We start from the raw sequence: 18188 nt of genomic DNA, 5'->3' as shown, positions 1-18188 counted from the left end.
CTAAGCCTCCTCTATGACACACACCTGTTTTTATTGCATTTGAACACATCTTATATTTTATATGGATTTTTAATGTATTGAGAAGCGAGTGAGTGAGCGAATGTCTGTCAAATATCCAACTTCAAACTAACTTCACTGCAGTCGTCGTCAGTAGGAATTATAGGACAATATTATAGGGCCTGGACTCGATTTAATCTAATTAATTAGAGGCTTTGTAATTAGGCTAATTAATGGAAATTAAGCATATTTGACCTGAGAACAGTGAGAATAGAAATGGTTTTTCGTGCCAGTAGCCTACACTATTATGATTAAAGCCTAGGCTACTGTATTTAATAGCCTACTTAAATCACAGCATAAAGTGATTTGTCCCTGTGTGATGTCGAGGGACAGGTCAGGACAGTCCGAAGACAGAAAGCTCTGAGTTTGAAGTCCTGGACAAGTCTGTGTCTTGACCACATGTCAGCTGATCAGCTGCAGCAGTGCAACTCCGCTCTTCTCAGCTCCACCGTGACCAGCGCTTTTTTTTTCTTTTTTTTTTAATGATGTTCCGCAGCGACCGGCTAAAGACTGGAGGATAGGCTATTGTAACCCCCCCCCCATCTGGTCAGACAGAGCTTCTTTAGATCAAGTATCATTTGAACCACGAGCCTTCTCATCCCCCTACAGTAGCCTAGCGCACAGCGTCTCCCAGACCATCATATGTAGCCTACTGTAAATTCTCAAAAAGGAGGAAAAAAAAAAGGCGAAAAGGGAGATGCCGGTTGCACTGGGTCAGGTCTGTCTCCAGGTTTCAGCAAATAAAAGCCGGTCTCAATTAGAAGCCGGGTCTGTTACAAGTTCTAGTGAATGAACAAAACCTCTGAAAGTGCTTAATTCCTGCTACAGTTCTTAAAGACCTGATGGTCCGATCTGATCCGCTATTGCGGCCAGACTCACGTGCATTAATTCTCGTCCATTCTCGAATTAATTATGATTAGATATTATTTCCCATCTTTGCTGAGCTGATTTGTTTTAAATGAAATAGCTAAAAGCGTCCCATAGATGCTTGTCTATTAACATAACCTACTGTGTGACTATAAACTACAGGTCCACAGGTAACTTATGCTTAGCTCATAACCTGTTATGTTTAGAGTTTAATCATAAAATCGGATATAAGGGCGCCGCTGTTTCACCATTTAACTCATTTACAGCTGCGTCACCTTTACTTTGAAAGTCCAGTGGAGCTGGATCAGAACGGAGCGTTTGTACGGAGGGAGAGATCAGCTGATCCGCTGCTGTTGACTTTCTCTCTGAGCGTCTCCGCCGAGAGTTGTCTCCGCCTACAGATGTTCTCCTCACCCGTTGAGCTGAGCGTCAGGAGGTCATTAGCTATAGCCTATAGCCTATTTTACTTTTATATACAGTCACCACTGATAGAAGTTGTTCGCTGGCAGCAGGACGGATAATCAGATGGATAATCGGTAAAGTTAATAATTTCACTTAATGTGGCCGTGAATAAATTAATTCCGATGTGTCGCCTGTTATATTTCAGTGTTGCCCAAACTCAAATCTTGAATAAGTTTCCGCTGTTTTCACATTTAAAAAGGTCTTTGTTTATGAGATTTGCTTGTAGCTGCAGCACCTAAAAAAAACTCACTGTAACCTATCCAGCCTCGCTTCCAATAAAACACACACTCGTGTTATAATTGCGATCAGTGAAATATTTAACAATATAAAACACAATTTAAAATGACAGTTGATGTTGCTCCTAGTTTAAATGGATAAAGCTTCATATTTAAAAGTAGCGCAAGAGCTGTCAGAAAAATTAAAAGCAGCCTCCTCTCGCAGCAACACTGTTGCTTCAGGCTGCGATCGTGGTTTTTTTTTTATATCGCTCATACTCTCTCCATTAAAACAATTGCACTCCTCTGGGCTGAAATCATAGAACTTAAACATCATAACAAGAACATTATTGATTACAAGCTCTGTCACCAAGAAATGTATTTTTTTTTATTGTTAATTCTATTGTTCTCTCTTTAGTTAACTCTTATGCTGTCATGTGTAAATCTAGCTATTGTACTGACACCTGGAATGTCTGAATTGTCTGTTGTTCAATAAAGTTGGAAGAAAAAAAAGTAGGCTACGTCGATCCCCTCATTGTCACTTTCCCCAATTTACAGTAATTGAGTGAATTCCAGTCTTTCAATATTGGATTCACTTTTTGTTTTTCTTAGGCCTAAGCTGTGTTTTATATGTACTGACGGTGCTTTGTGCAGCTTAGGCAGTAGTAGCTACTTTTTACAAACTGCAGGTGTGTGTGTGTGGTGGGGAGGAGGGATGGGAGGAGGGATGGGGGGTGGGGGCGGCGGCGTAGGTGAGGCGACGTACTTATCAACACGTAGGTGAGGCGACGTACTTATCAACACGTAGGTGAGGCGACGTAGTTCACACGACAGTCTCCTTTGGCTGGGTAACCGTGGCACTATCCACCCCTCATAGTTTTGTAGATTTAACAAACATCAGATTAGTCAGGGCGGTTTTGGCAGCCCGGAGCCTCCACATTTGGTGCCTACACCGGTGGCTAATGCTACCAGTTAGCCGCTAACGCTACCAGTTAGCCGCTCGCTAGAATGCTACTACGGGGTTGAAAGCCGGATAGCTCATGTGCTAATGGCGATTAGCTTTTCTCTCTTTTCTTTCTAACCCTTTTCTCTGTAACACGTTAATGAAGCCATGTACCGGCTGAAACATCCTCCTCACCGTTGGTTAGAACAAGGAGAATAAGAAAAAAAAACCCTCCATGGTGACATGTCGAGACATGTCCAGGACTTCACGTCCGTTAACGTTACACAGCCCCCCTCCCTCTCACCAGAGCCTGCCTCGTTTGAATCCCTGACACCAACAACGCCACAATAATAACAGAGAAATATCTTACCTGGTATTTTTTGCAGGATTTAAATTCACTCAAGCTCTCGCTAGGACCAGGTTCCAGCCGACTGTTTGTCCATTTATCCGTATCGTAAAAATAATCCACATGACTGGTCATTCTTGAACGACTGAAGTGCGTCGCGGCGGTTCCCGTTTCACAGCAGCAGTAACGGTTATTTTCAAATTTGGCGCCGGAAAGGCGCGCACAGCTGTCATTGGCCAAGAGCCATTATGTCAGTCAGATCAACCAATCATGTTCAAATGCTCACGATGAGACAGCCAATGGATTTTGTTTCATTGTGGTAACATTTTATTTTTTATTTTTATATCTAATAAAAAAAATAATTCCTGACCTTTTACAGTCTATGTTCCTGACCTGCAATCGGTTCACAGACCATTGCTAAGTAAAACACACCGTTGCTAGGGTCACCGCTCTGATCAGAGGACACAGAGGAGGAGAACTATGCAGGATATTTACTTTAATTGAATTTTTACCTTCAGCTTCGGACTAATTGTGATGTTAGATAAATTGCTTAACTTGTTACACGGGGGGGGGGGCGTTATAAATATACACATATACTATACTATATACTATATTTTTTAAATGTTTTACACACACACATATATATATATATATATATATATGTGTGTGTAAAACATTTAAAACACACACACACACACACACATATATATATATATGTGTGTGTGTGTGTGTGTGTGTATGTTGTATAAAATATAAACATTTAAAAAATATAGTGCCTTTTTGGCCTTGATCTCAATATATTTTTCAATATATACACATATATGATCCATGCATATATATGAAAATATATAAAACATAAAAAAAATATAGTGCCTTTTTGGCCTTGATTTCAATATATTTTTCAATATATACACATATATGATCCATGCATATATATATAAATATATAAAATATTTAAAAATATAGTGCCTTTTTGGTCTTTATTTCAATATATTTCTCAATATATACACATATATGATCCATGCATATATTGCAATATATTGGAAAATATAAAAATTAAATCCCATATATGGGAATATATTGCCTAATATATCACATGATATTTTCTAATATATTGCAATATATTTTTCTTTCGTAAGGGATGTGTAGCCATCTGACCTGGCGATATATTTTATGCTGTAAACCTTTCTATTTTCCCCGTCAAAAGTCGGCATAGCCTGACCGTTAATGTATATTGTATTATCATTACTGCACGGGAGGTCACCAAGTTTATTGAAGCTAACAGATAGCTATTGTGCTAACTCTAACCAGGAGCAGGTTATAGTCATTACAAACGTTATTTAGCTCCTTAACATATTTTAAAGGTTATTTTCTGCATGTTATCTTGCTAATAAATATGAACACCAAATGAAAAACTTAACTTACAGGTGGCTGCGACTCCGACTCCATCCTCCTCCTCCCTCGAACAAGAGTGAAAAGAGCGGTGACAGCGGTCAAATGCAGAAATTCAAAAGGAGCATGACGTGGACCGTTAAATTTTTAAACTAGATTATATTCACATGCAAAAATATTCACTTTTATTTATTTTTATTCATTTTAAGGCTATTTCATGTACTACTGTAAAAAAACAAAAAAACATGTTGTTTTAAAAAAAAATTAAACAAATTATTTCCCCCCAATCAGATGACACATGTATCGTGTCAATAATAAAATAAAAAATAACACATCTTGTGCTAAAATCTACACAACATGTGTCAAAATGATATCAACACAACCATGTGTGTTGTTTTTTGACACATCCCTTTTTGCTGTGTAGGATTTGGTTTCTCTGAGTGTTTTACCGGAACATTTCTTCCCTCTTTAGAGCTCCTGTTTGTTTATTAGCAGGATATTTTTGTAATATAGTTGCATCAAACCTGTGGAAAAATAATCCCCCTTTTCCTTTTCTTGGCTTCCAAGAATTTCAGATTTCCAGGAATATTCTTAACATGCAGTGCCTCATGCTCTGCTGCGATTTCCATGTCAAAAGACTCTGTTGTCTCATTAAAATGAAAAACATGAAATATGCAGCTGTTGAGTCTGTTGGGTATTTTGGATTCCTAAATAAAATAAAAAGAGTAAAACAGTGATAGAATAATACAGTCAGTCCATCCATACACTTCAATCAAAGAAAGTTACTCTTTGGACTAATTTTCTTCAAACACAGTTTGACAGAAAACCAGATTTAATGAAGAAGAGAGTGTTGATGATGATGATGATGATGATGATGACGACGACGACGACGACGACGACGACGACGACGACGACGACGGCGACGACAGAGGAAACAACAGAGGCTGGATGTGGGGTAGCCTAAGAGAGTGACGGCTGGAGCAGGACATTTGTGACAAGGGAGACGCCACCTGTCAGCTGAACAATCTGGTGATGAGCTGTAGGAGATCTTCAGCTGTGAGCCGACCCGCTGATTGTGGATGATTGAGGAGCTGAGGCAGGAGCCAGGTGGAGGGAAGAGGAGGAGAGAGGAGGGGGGTGTTTGACAGCTTCGTTCGTGTCCTCAGAACATTAGCATTAGCATGTAAAACAGTTTTCATACAACTGGCTCTTTTCCTAGCTGCTCTCTTTGTATTTCAAAGCTATGGACAGCTGTCAGACAACAGATAACCCCCTCCTCGCCCAACTCCCCACTCCCTCTGTAACCATCTGGATTGATAGCAGCCTGGAGATATGAGAGCCTCCTTCATGAGTCAAATAATGAGCTGGTGCAGTAGTGCGACCAGTGGCATAGTTAGTTTGGACCTTGAAGCCATGTGAAATTAAACCTTTTTGGTTGAACACTGTTTAATGCCACCCCCTAATTTGTTTCTGCAGCTGAAACTGTCCTGACCATAAGATCCAACAAATGGAGCATTTGTGACTTTACCTATCCCAAGACTCATTGCACCTGTAACAAGAGCAAACACCACCAACAGAGCCTGGGGATCACACTATGATATGTCAGTGTTGTGTGTCAGCTCAGTTCAGCAGTTAATGGTAGAAAGGCCAAATCGAAAGGAACTGGAATGAGAAAAGTGTTGTGCTGCTCTGCTCTGCGACAGGACCACCTTGTGCCACTTTCACAGTTCAATCAGACAACTCTGGAATGAGAAGAAATAATTTATTGAGCGTAAGCATAGCAAGCTGAAGCACAGCATGGATAGCATATTCTTGAGCATGGACTGCAGCAGGTTTGGCATCAGGCTCTGACTCATATTTGTTCCCTGAATGATCTGCTTTGACAGACATTACAGGGAATGAAGCCAACCCCCACAGGGAATCAAGAGACAGAGCCCCCCCAGATGGATGCTGGGGAGGAGGTGGGTTTGCAAAACCTCATGGGCAGCAAGGCAGCAGCAGCAGCAGTAGTGAAAGGCAGAGCAGAGGCAGAGCAGAAACATAGCCAGGGATGAGCTGGGGGATTTAAATAACCCGCCCTATTTGGACGAGGAGAGCATGTGACTGATCAGCTGATCAGGGTGGGCGCGGCTTGAGTTGTCTGCCTGAACTAGCTTCGCATCATTCTAGGAAAAATGCAAGGGCAGTGTCCCCTGAATTGGGATGAAGAGAGTGACAATTATTCTATTGGAATGACTTGGAATGGTATGGACTTGGTATGGCCATTTATACCTCACCTTAAAAATGAACCATGTTGTTGATTTTGAAACTAAAACAGTTAAAGGTGATAGCTACAAGTTTAATTCCTCCTGGCCAGTAGGTGTTCCACTCACATTGCCTGCTCTCGCCACAACCTTCCGTTTTACTAGTTGCCAGTTACAGGACACATAGTCTCGCTCGCCAGACCCTCCTCCAAAGAAGAAGGAGAGTCTGGCTGCTCCGCCTATGATTCTGCGATCAGAGAAAAAAACGCTCCGGCCGTTTGGAATTCTTTCAACCAGTCACAATCGTTGTGGTCTGCGCCGTAGCAACGGTGCGCTTGCAAAATATTGCCGGTTGGAAACTGGATTTCGGTCCGCGGTGTAATGACGGTCGGCAATCGTTGACGGATATTTATTCTTTTGTTCGGTTTAACGGCGGTTGGTAACCACTGACAGATATGTATTCTTCTGTTCGGTTCATGACACGGATGTATAATAGATCCATGGTTCGGTTCCTGTTGTTGTTTGTTGATGTTTCCCTTTACCGGGCGGACTGTGAAAGCTGCAGCACGGAGAGGGACTTCCGCCGGGTGGCTCGTTCCGACCAATCAGAGGCTAATCGCAGCAACGCACTTCCGGCAGGCCAGACTACAGGACACATGACATCAACGTTCTAATGCTGTTACCACAGAGATCATTCCATGCCGACGTTGCCAATGTAACCAGATGTAAATATTTAGATATTTCGGACCCGCCAAAATTTATTAAACAATTATTTATATACTATTTTTTTTTAATTCAGTAAAATTAATACTTTTATTCTGCACCCCTCTAGACGTTCTGTGGATGCATTATTTTTTTTAAATTAATCCTTTTGATGAAAAAGTTGTAGCTATAACCTTTAACTTCATCAAAGCAAAGCACTGAATCACAGACAGTTTGTTGCACTTTTGGAGGAAAATGAGACTGAACATGATGAAATAAGCTACCACCAGAGAATTTCTAATATTGAGGTGAAGTGCCACTCTCGTCACGTCTCACACGTCTCTGTCCATGTGGGGGCGCTCGCAGGCGAGTGCAGAATGAATGGGAGTCAATGGGGATACACCCCTAAAAATCCACTTTTCTCTGGAAATAATTTTTTGTCAAGTAATTTGAATATTATTATCAAAAGGGGGAAGCAATAAAATGCACTTGGCTGGATATTGGATTTTTTAAGTTCACTTTTCTGCTCTAAAAAGCTGTTCAAAAAACATGATGACGTCACATACAAGAGGTGCTGCTTTACGGTAATTTCTGAGTCACCTCAGAGCACCGTCAGAGCACGATGACTGCCCGTCCAGCCTGTCTACGGAACCGCGGACCGTAACCATGTTATATAATATAACATAATAAAAAATAAAAAAAAACATTTAATGCAGACGATCGGTTCATTGTAAAACATTTATTTATTTATGTAAATGTGGTGAACGTACGCTACAGAGCCCCCAGGCAGCACTGCTCTCTGTCCACATATGAAGCTTCACTTTTCATTCAAACAATAAACTAATGCTACTGCTACAATTGTTAGATTTCATCAATGAGACAAAAAAAAAATTTAATCAGCCGGTGGTAAACCTCTAAAAACCTACGGGTAACATTTTCTCCGCCGGGATCGACGACAGAGGTAGGCCGACCGAGCACGTCAGCAGACCGGCTGCTGCCGCTGTGATGTCCCGGTCATTGCTCCAGAGCTCATGGTGGAGCTTCTCCGAAAACATCGGAGCAGACTTCTAAACGGCCGTCATTTGGATAAACAGACCGCATATTGGGGGACTAAACAGTTACTTTCTCGCTTGAAAAAATATTAAAAGTTAATAAAAGTGCATAATAACAGCGTTACAGAAGGAAATAAAACAGCTTTTCGCCCGTTTTACAGCTATTGTGTCATCAGGTGGGATCTCTGGTCGTAAATAGTCGCAAGTCCGTCACTGACCAATCAGCATTCATTAGCAGAATGCTAGCGTTTTATGGGCAACAACAGCCCACCCTGTAGGAAATCGAAAGGACAAAACATCTCAACAATTTCACTTTTAACCTATAATCCAGGGCTGCCCAATTTGGGGCCCGCGGGCCAGAGTTGGCCCGCTGCCAATGCTCGAATTTTTAATTTTTGAAATTTCTATTATTTTCCCACTGTGATGCATGTTGCATGTACGACTCCGACCACTGGGTGGAGTCTGTCACCAGTGCTGTTGTTAACGTGCTGGGAGTGTTCATAGAAGAAGAGACAGGAAGTAAACCTAAGTAAACACCACACACAAGTTATTTTGACTGTGTTCAGCAGCCTCCCCCCTAGAGCTCCGAGCTCCAAAGAGCTTTAATACCGGGAAAGGTGACGGCAGCGGCAACGACGACGGCAACGACGACGGCAACGGTGCCGACGGGGCTGTTGCCGTTGTCGTCATCATTGCCGGTAACGTTACCGTTGCCGCCGTCGGTACTGTGCCGTTGCCGCTGCCGTTGCCGGGAGCTTGAACTTTCTCCAGAGCTACGGCGAGCTCTGGAGGGGAGAGGGGGGGTCTTGCCGGCCGTGCAGCCCCCAACACAGGGCGCTGTGTGTGGGTGAGAAGAGCAGGGAGACTGCTCATTAGCTGACTGGGCAACGGCAACAAATTCACATGCTACTCTGCTTTTCTGGGGATGACACATAGCAGACAATGCCCTTCTTAACCAGAGCACCAGTACAGTACCAGTAACTTTGCTTTGTTTAAATTAACAGTGAAACACAATCGATAGTGTTATTTAAAAAAAAATACTTTGTATGAGTGTTTATTTTGCACAATTAACCTATGTTATAGGCATATTTAATTTGAATGTTTAATTTTGGCCTGCGACCTTCCACCCCGATTCATTTTTGGCCCTTCACTGAGAAGAATTTGGGCACCCCTGCTATAATCCATATTGATCTTGCAGAAAATACAACAATATTTGTGATTTTTTGTGTGAAAGGGACAAATTTAGCCTTCTAGCTCCATAGGGCCCCATTCATTCTGCACTCGCCCGCGAGCACTTCTAGTGGAATTCTGGTGGAACTGCAACCAAGTTCGATACAATGGGGCTTATGGAGAGTGGCAAGGCTCGTCAATAGACTGGCTCTGCTACCACTCCGCTGTTAGGTGGCTCAGCCTGAGCATAGTGCTGAAAAGTTTCTGGGACTTGAGAGAGGAGATCCGGGAGTTCTGTGTGAGGAAGGGAAATGACATCCTTCAGGTTTCAGATGCAGAGTGGCTGACAGACCTTGGTTTTGCTTTAGATGTGACGGCTCAAATGAATGAACTGAATCTCAAACTGCAATGCAAGGGCCTTTTTGTGCATGAAATGTACAGTGCAGGCTTTCATAAGGTTGCAGCTCCTCACAAGCCAAATGGGGGACAACATTCTCACCCACTTGCCAACACTGAAGGAAGCCACACTCGGGACCACCATCCCTATCATGGGAGCTCAACACCAGTCTCATAATCAGTAAGTGCCACCAGCAACTCTCCCACATAGCAAAAGGAGTCCGCCGCGGACCCGCCGCGGATGTAGCGCGGCTTCCGGAACGGACCCGCGAAACGGACCCGTATCGGAGTCCACTTGCTCTCTGTGACGGATCCGCAACGAAGGCGGATCGCGGACCCGTCCTGGATCCGCGCTGCATCCGGTCCGCATCCGCGATTTAAATCATACCTCCGCGGCGGGTCCGTTCAGGGCCCGCAAATCCGCCGCGGATCCGCAACAGACTCATAATAACCCTCTGGCCCGGATCCGTTTGGGACCCGCAACGGACTTATAAATTACCTCTGGCCCGGGTCCGTTCGGGACACGCAAATCCGCCGCGGATCCGAAACGGACGCAAAAAAAACCTCTGGCCCGGGTCCGTTTTGGACCCGTTCATCATTTTCAAAATCTCCATAAAATAGCTTAAACTAAAACTATAACTATGCCTAGCCTAGACTTCTACACCAAGCTTAAATCTGCATTGCCTTGCATTTTTAACCCAACACTATTGTCAATATACAGAAAAGGTTGAAGTCAAGACATCAATTTACTGTACAAAATGAGGCTACAACTTCAATGAAATGTGAAGCTAAAATATCAGAAAATGAATAACTGGTGAACGACAAGAAGTTCAATACAAATATTGTTTATTCTTTTAAAGTACATGCTACTGGGGTTCTCGCGTGGATGGAGGCGGGACACGTCTCCTCGCTGCACAATCTGCCACAAGGTGGATGGCGTGTTTGGTCACCTCGTCATCTGTGGCTGACCTGTCACTGTATTTTTTCTTACAGCACCTGTAATCAAACAGACAGATATATAGGGAGTCAAGGTCATACCATGTTTAATTTCGAGCAAAAAGAAAAAAAGACATCAAACGTTAAAAAAACAAAAAAAACAGCTGATCGCTTATGTGACAGGGTGAGGGTAAATAAACACAGCTGATGTGAGCGCAGACCTGTCAAAATGCCCTGTCCTGCGTCAGGTGTAACTTAATATGAACGCAGCTCAAAGCGCCTCTCACGGTGACCAAGCTCAGATAAATACATTGGATCAGCTGTAGTTTATCGCGTGTCCTCCCGCATAAAGCCGCAATATACCGGAGCTCCTAAAAAAAAAAAAAAAAACGCTACGTGCGGTGGAGCTGAAAACAGCTGAGTTCTCCTCTACTACAGCTGACCAGCTGACATGTGGTCAAGACGTACAGAGACCTGTCACAGTGTCACCTAAACTTCAACCTCAGACTGTCTGCTTCTCAGATGATCAGACAGGGAGAGCATGAATGTGTGATGAGTTGTGTTACAGAGTCCTGTATCAATGTTTAGGCTTATTCGTCAGTGCTTTATGTTGTCATGATAATTAATAGGCCTATATGCTGAGAAATAAGATTGTAAATAAAACAAATCCTACAGGGAAGACCAATTTATGTTTAACGAATCAAATATTGTTTTGGTCATAGTAACTGATAATAAATAGGCTATGTTTAATTCTCTCTCTCACACTTTGAGAGTTTGCGGTGCTGACGAATGTAGTCCGGTTAGTTGGCTGGGGTCACGAAAATAAAGCGTTTTACTTCTCAAAACAATATGCGTTCAAAAGAGTGATACATTTGCATCACAAAACCGTTGTCCACAAAAAAGTCTGACCTCACAATCGCTTGCTGCTATTTTCTCTCCCTCCGTATCACTGCGCGCTGCCGCCTCTAGACGGCTGTGCGCATTTCCATCAGCTGTTTCATGGAGTTTATTGCTCGGATAGTTCACGTAATCTGATTATGACACAAGTGATGAAGCCATCCCTTGTTTTAGCACAGAGCCAAGGGGAGACCTTTATGAACCTGATGTGATGCTGAACCTCGTCAGATGGAGTTAGAACGGGCAGACACAGAGAGGAGGGACAGGGAAGCAACAAGCTGAAGTTAGACCACAGCTGCAGCTGTGACAGACAGGGTGACCGGGTGATGATCAGTAATGCAGCGCAGTCCGTGATGGAAGATCAGCCGGACAAATGTACACACTATCAGGACGATTATTTTTTCTTGCCGTTATAAAATAGCGAGCCTACACACCAGCCACGTCCACTCTGTTAGCTGGCTCAGCTGACCGGTGGTCAGATGGTGGTTAGATCTTCACATGTTGAACAAAGTGCATCCAAACGCCAGGCTAAAGAAAGAGCGAGGATCCTCTGACAGCTGCAGGTGAGCTACACGTCAGCTGGCTGCAGAGGAGTGCTGTTCTTTTTTTTTTCCAGCAGCACCATCCTTGGAGGTGATGCACGCTGTCTGTCTGTATATTTGTTGGTCTGATCTTCCACCATGGACTGCGCTGCAACGATCACTCTTCTCTGCTCTAACCTCTTTCCTACAGTCTATGGAACTCCATCTGATGAGGTTCAGCATCACATCAGGTTCATAAAGCTCTCCCTTTAGCTCTGTGCTAAAACAAGGGTATAGATAGATATCAAAAGACCCGAACTATCCCTTTAATGAAAAATAAACACACACTTTGATATTAAGAGCACTACCATATTATCCTACAACTTAGCTGACTGTAAAGTAATTACAATGAGTAGATGTTTTAAAGTTTATATAAAATACGAAAGATAACATCTCAACATACTAAACCTAAGTAATACTTACCACATACTCTCAATAGATTCTCCGGGTCCTCATTCAGGTAAACGCAGAGGGTCTTTAGGACGCATTCTCTTCCCAGATCCACGTCATCATCCTACGGCAGAAAAGCAGAGGAGAAGTTGTGTTGTTTGAGTTCATCTCTGTGAAAATTCTCATTTGTCCTGGTAAAAGGCATTTTTGTCTTGAAGACAATCAGTTGTTACACCCCCAACCCAGAGAATATATTTACTTCATCCATTGGTGCAATGATGCCCCCTATTTCTTTTTCATTACTGAGTAATTGTTTAAAAATAATATACATAAATGAAAAAAAAACAATAAACTCAGAAAACAACAACTGATTTAGTAATACTCACCACTACTGCAGAGCCTTTGACACAGCACCCTGAGACATGTCAAATATTGCACAGCAACTGAACACCCTTTACACTGCCACATTCACTAGAGAAAGAAAGACAAATGGAAATTGGTTTAGTTTGTGGTGCCATATTATTTTGTGTTGTAATGAAGACTGATTATTAGACATATCTCTCCAAAATAGTTTCAACAAAAAAAATGAACATTAGAATCTTAAAGGCAATAGGACTTGCAGTAATTATCTTTACTCACAATATTAAAAAAGGAATAATATCATAAAAGAAGGCCAGACAACAAATGTAGCCTACAGGGACATCGATCTGCATCACCTGTTACAACAGAGCTGTGCAAAAGAGAAAAAGTGATCGCCCCCGAGAGCATTGTAATCATATCGGTTAACAAGCGTTGGTTATCATCAGTCAGAAAAAAAATTCAAAATGTGCATCCCGAAAACCAACAAAAGCAATTGAATAGTAGGCTAATACTCACCACTACACAGCAGCACCCAGAGACATGTCAAATATTGGCATAGCTGGAGGATTATCTGCACAGTAAAAATAGAAAAAATGTTGAAAAAAAGTCAAGTATGTGGGTGTGTAGACAACATAAACTCAAGGCAGGACATAGAAGACACAAAATAGCTAACTTTAGTTGACTTAAGCTTAGCAAAAATGACAGCCCTCACTATTTAAAAAAAAAAGTTTAAAAAAAAAGAAAAGCTGTGTGCCCGCCCCTCCTCCCCAGCGAATTAAACATAGCCTATTTATGACCAAAACAATATCTGATTATATTTGATTCATTAAACACAAATTATTGGTCTTTCCTGCTTGATTTACAATTTTATCTTGTTTCTCAGCATATATTAATCATCATAAAGCACTGACAAGCTTAAACATTAATATTGCCAGTGTGCATGGCATGTGTGAGTGTGTTTGTACTGCTGCTGAAACTTGTGAATTTCCCCTTCGTGGGATGAATAAAGGCAGAGGGAGTGCTGTTGTACCCCCAATAGCATTGACTTTTGGGCCACATGTGGCATTTAGCTGGCACCTCTGGTTGAAATGTGGTATGGCAAAATGTATGAGGGCCAAATCATAACCACATACGGATTGCCATATATTCAAATTTGGAGGGAATTATTCTTCTGGTACACTTATTTAACTGAGGCACTTGGCCCAGATAATAGAATATTCTTTTGGGCCACATGTGGTATGTGACTGGTAAAATTGGAGGGAATATCTCTTCTGGGGCAGTTCTGTAATAGAAGCACCTGGCCCTATGTAACTGACAAAATGGCAAAACACATGAGGTCCACATCATAACCACGTTGGTTTTGCCAGACCTTCAAAATTGGAGGGAATTTTTCTTCTGGCACAGTTCTGAAATAAGGCACTCTCCCAGATGATAGATGTTAGCTTTTGGGCTACAGTTGGCATGCAACTGGCACAAGTGGCCATGGGTGGAGTTTATTCTGCGACACCCTCCGGACATTTTCATTTTCTCTCACTCAGTTTCTGGACTGGCTGCTGCTTTGGGTAAGTGAATTTTAAACCTTTTACATTTTTGTTGAACTACTGATAATTAATGGCACACACTAGACCTACATCTTTAGAGGAGAAAGCTACAAGTTAGCCGAACAGAACTCAGTTTTAATTTAATAAAGCGTGTGTTTTGAAGCCCATGGTGAAAGAGACAGCTATGACTGTGTTAGCAAGCAGCTTTAGCAGCTTTGCTAACCCTACTGCTCCTGGGATGAAAAAAGCTTGATTTAAGTTACTCCAATGTCTGATTTATTTTATTTTGATTCACCGGAACTTCACACAATGTTTTTTATAAACGCGTTAAACGCAAAAATGATTTTAAACGGCACTATTTATTTATTTATTTTTTATTTTTTATTTTTTATTTTTTTAAATAACACGAAAAAAAGAAAACGCACGATTAGTTAACGTTGTGACATTGGAACCTCAGCCGTTGCCGTCTTGTAATGTTACAGAAAAAGCTGCATGTTGACTACACTAGAGAACTTGGCTGCTCTCTCTCTCTGACAGCTGATTTTTAAATAGGCTACCATGAATGGAAAGCATAAGAAACATCCAGATGTTTATTTTCTTATGTTTCTTATCCATTCATATTGCTGTGATTTCAAGCAAAAAAGAAAACGATGCGATTAATCACGATTAACTTAGGAAATTTTGAGATTAATCGCGATTTAAAATTTTTAATTGTTTGACAGCCCTAACACTACTCTTTCAAAAATGTCCTGTGTTCTCAAGGTGCCGTAGACGAAACCCTGACTGCAGCTGTTTCAGACAAGGAGGTGGAGGTGATGGGAAACTGGGCCTTGGTGTGAAGAGAGACAAAAAATACAAGCTGAAACTGACAGTTAAGACAGACAGTTTTGATGCACAAATTAAACTTTCTTCATTTCAATATTTCTACACTGTTCTTGTATTTTGTACAGTATTACTGCAGCCTATTTTATCAGTTTTTTTTTCTGATTCTGTTTTTATATGGATGTAATTTCTACATGTTTCTGTACAGTTCATTGAAGGCAATTTTGAAGTATGAAAAAATACAATTTTAAAGGGAAACTTGTGTGTTTTCTTAATTTCTCATATTGATTTTGTGTGATTTTAAGTGATCTATATAGGTATCGAACAACTTAATCAATACTGCTATTGCACTAAAATTATCATTTTTTAATTTTGGTGCCAGAATTGACATGTCATTCTCTTCATAATGTGGGGCAGATGGAAGGTGTGTTATAGATCTGATGAAAAAAGTACCAGTTTTATTCTGTCAACCACATGTGGGCCACAATGATTCAACAGAACTGAGCCACACGTATTCTGTATGTGACCCATGAGCCATATAATTATTTGAATTTAGTTTACTCCTGGTAGAAGTCTGGTTTTGTTATGGTTCAGTTTGGGCTTATATACCTTAGGGCCAGATGTGGCCCATCATTCACTTCCAAAAGTGGGCCAGACGAAAGGTTTGGTGTATATTAGTTTAGGTTCTGGGTAAAATCTGGATTTTGGTCTGTCAGCCACATGGGGGCCACATAAGAGCCAGTAGGCTTTACCTGAACACAGCCATACAGGCAGGCCCTATGAAGCCCAGCTATAAGCCATATGTAGTTGGTACAGTTCTGGTAGAGGTCTGGTTATGTTATGGTTAAGCATAGCTTTCATATACTTGGGCCAGATATGGGCCGTCATTCACTTCCGTAAGTGGGCCAGATCTTTGCTGTTTATTTGGGCCACATCCAAGCCAAAGGAACTTTGCTATTAGGGACTGTATATCAGCACGGGTGTGCGGCCTCGTGCCTACGACCGAATCACACCCGTGCTGATATACAGTACAACAGCGCCGTTAGCCGCTCGGCTAGCGAACAGTCACGGAGAATTACGACATGAGGAGCAAAGAGAGGCTTAAAAAAGTCATTCTAAACTCCGTAACGTTGGAGTTGGTTGCCCTCTTCATAAACATTACGGTGTTTTTTATTTTTTAAATAAAAGCCGAGCGGCTAACTAGCCGTTAGCGGCTAACTAGCCGGCTAACTAGCCGCTAACGGCTAGTTGGTTTAAAAGAAAAGAAAATAATTATTTAAAAAAAAAAACACCGTAATGTGTATGAAGAGGGCGACTCGTAATTACTGGGAGTCGGAACACCGGGCATAGCCTACTTAAATCGAGGAAATGGGAGGTCGAGGTCGGAGAAATAGCAGCTAAGTTACATAAGTTACCGCTAGCATAGGCTAACGTTACACAGCATAACAGCTGCGATACATTAAAACAGATAACCATAACGTTACCAAATAACAATGTGTGTTTTTTTAGTCACACAACCACAACATATTCTCCCGAAATTGCTATCCCATTTTAAAACAAAATAGCTACAGACGTGCATCATCACATCTCAGCTAGAAGCTAACCTAGCCTGTTGCACAAAACTACAAAAGTTCTAACAGTGCTAATATCAAACAACGTCATTACAAGCATTAATATACATGACGATTAAAAACACAAAGGCCAATGTTTACTGTGAATGTCGCAATACATCAATAAATCAATAAACTTACTAGAGGCTTCAGCACAACCGTGTCCCAGCAAAGAAAGATGACTCCTCTAGTCTCGGCTCGGTGTGGACTACTGTGTTCGACCGTTACAGTAAAGGCGCGTCCGTGTCCACACGTCCGACACGGGTCCGTTCGGGATCCGCTGTTTGACGGTAGAATAACGGCTCTGCCTGGAGGCGGGGCTGATCCTCTAGGCGGCGGCCAAACGAATGTGACAGTCACGCGGGTTTGGTGACTTGAATGCGGATCCGCGTCGGAGTCTCCTGCTGTGTGGGCTACTTCCTGCGGCACCTCAAAAAATTCAGGGTCAGTCGACCAGCCATGACCCACTTCTGTAAATGTCTACCATAGACAGCATACTTACCTTCTCCATGCACCTATGCTGAACATGATGCCACTGTCCTTTGTAATTTATATTGTCTTATGTATTTTTTATGTGGTGTTTGTATGGTGTTGTGGTGGTCATACTGTATGTATCTGAGAGCAAACCAAGACAAATTCCTATCACTTGTTGACATACATTTCTTGACTTAACTTGACTATCAAGTACTAATCCATGTTAGAATCACTGCATGTTGAGTTTTCAAGGCAATTTCAACACTTCAAAACAATTGAGAGTGAAATGCACATGGTTTCTTCTCCCTTCACCTGCAGTGTGGATAATGTGTGTGGACACACTTCTGGCAGAACACTTAAAGTCAGCCCCACTGCTTGGGTTTTACTCTTCACTCAAAGAAAAACATTTTCCACACATGAGGAGGGATGCTCAGAAGATTCTAGTCCTTTTTGGATCTACATACTGTATGTATGCGAACAGATTTGTTAAGAAGCTCTTAGCGCTAAGATCTTCTTAGGAACGCTCTTAAGAACGCTGTGAAAGAAGAACGTGTTTCCCAGAGTCGCTCTTAGCTTAAGAAGATCTTTCACTAAGAAGGAAATGTAAGATCGAGCTGACCCACTCTTACGAGTCTTCTTGGCGACCAATGCTCACTTTTTCAAGACAAATCAATATCACACTAAGCAAGATATTTAAACGGTGCACATAGTATGTTTAAAACATATTAAATT

General features: G+C 41.8%; 1 long non-coding RNA gene across 1 annotated transcript; it reads right to left on the bottom strand.

The window, feature by feature from the left end:
• Window positions 1-10776: 10776 nt before the first annotated feature.
• On the bottom strand, window positions 10777-17356 carry LOC146990112 (uncharacterized). The gene is made up of 5 exons (XR_015035642.1): window positions 17124-17356; window positions 13526-13580; window positions 13036-13120; window positions 12683-12773; window positions 10777-10841 (listed from the first exon to the last, which is right to left on the bottom strand). It is a non-coding gene; the product is annotated as an uncharacterized LOC146990112 (long non-coding RNA).
• Between the last annotated feature and the right edge of the window lie 832 nt (window positions 17357-18188).

Source organism: Trachurus japonicus, chromosome 3, assembly GCF_045865225.1.
Source record: "Trachurus japonicus isolate A0001 chromosome 3, Traja_1.0".
Lineage (NCBI taxonomy): Eukaryota > Metazoa > Chordata > Actinopteri > Carangiformes > Carangidae > Trachurus > Trachurus japonicus.
This window is presented reverse-complemented; position numbering and strand designations above follow the sequence as displayed.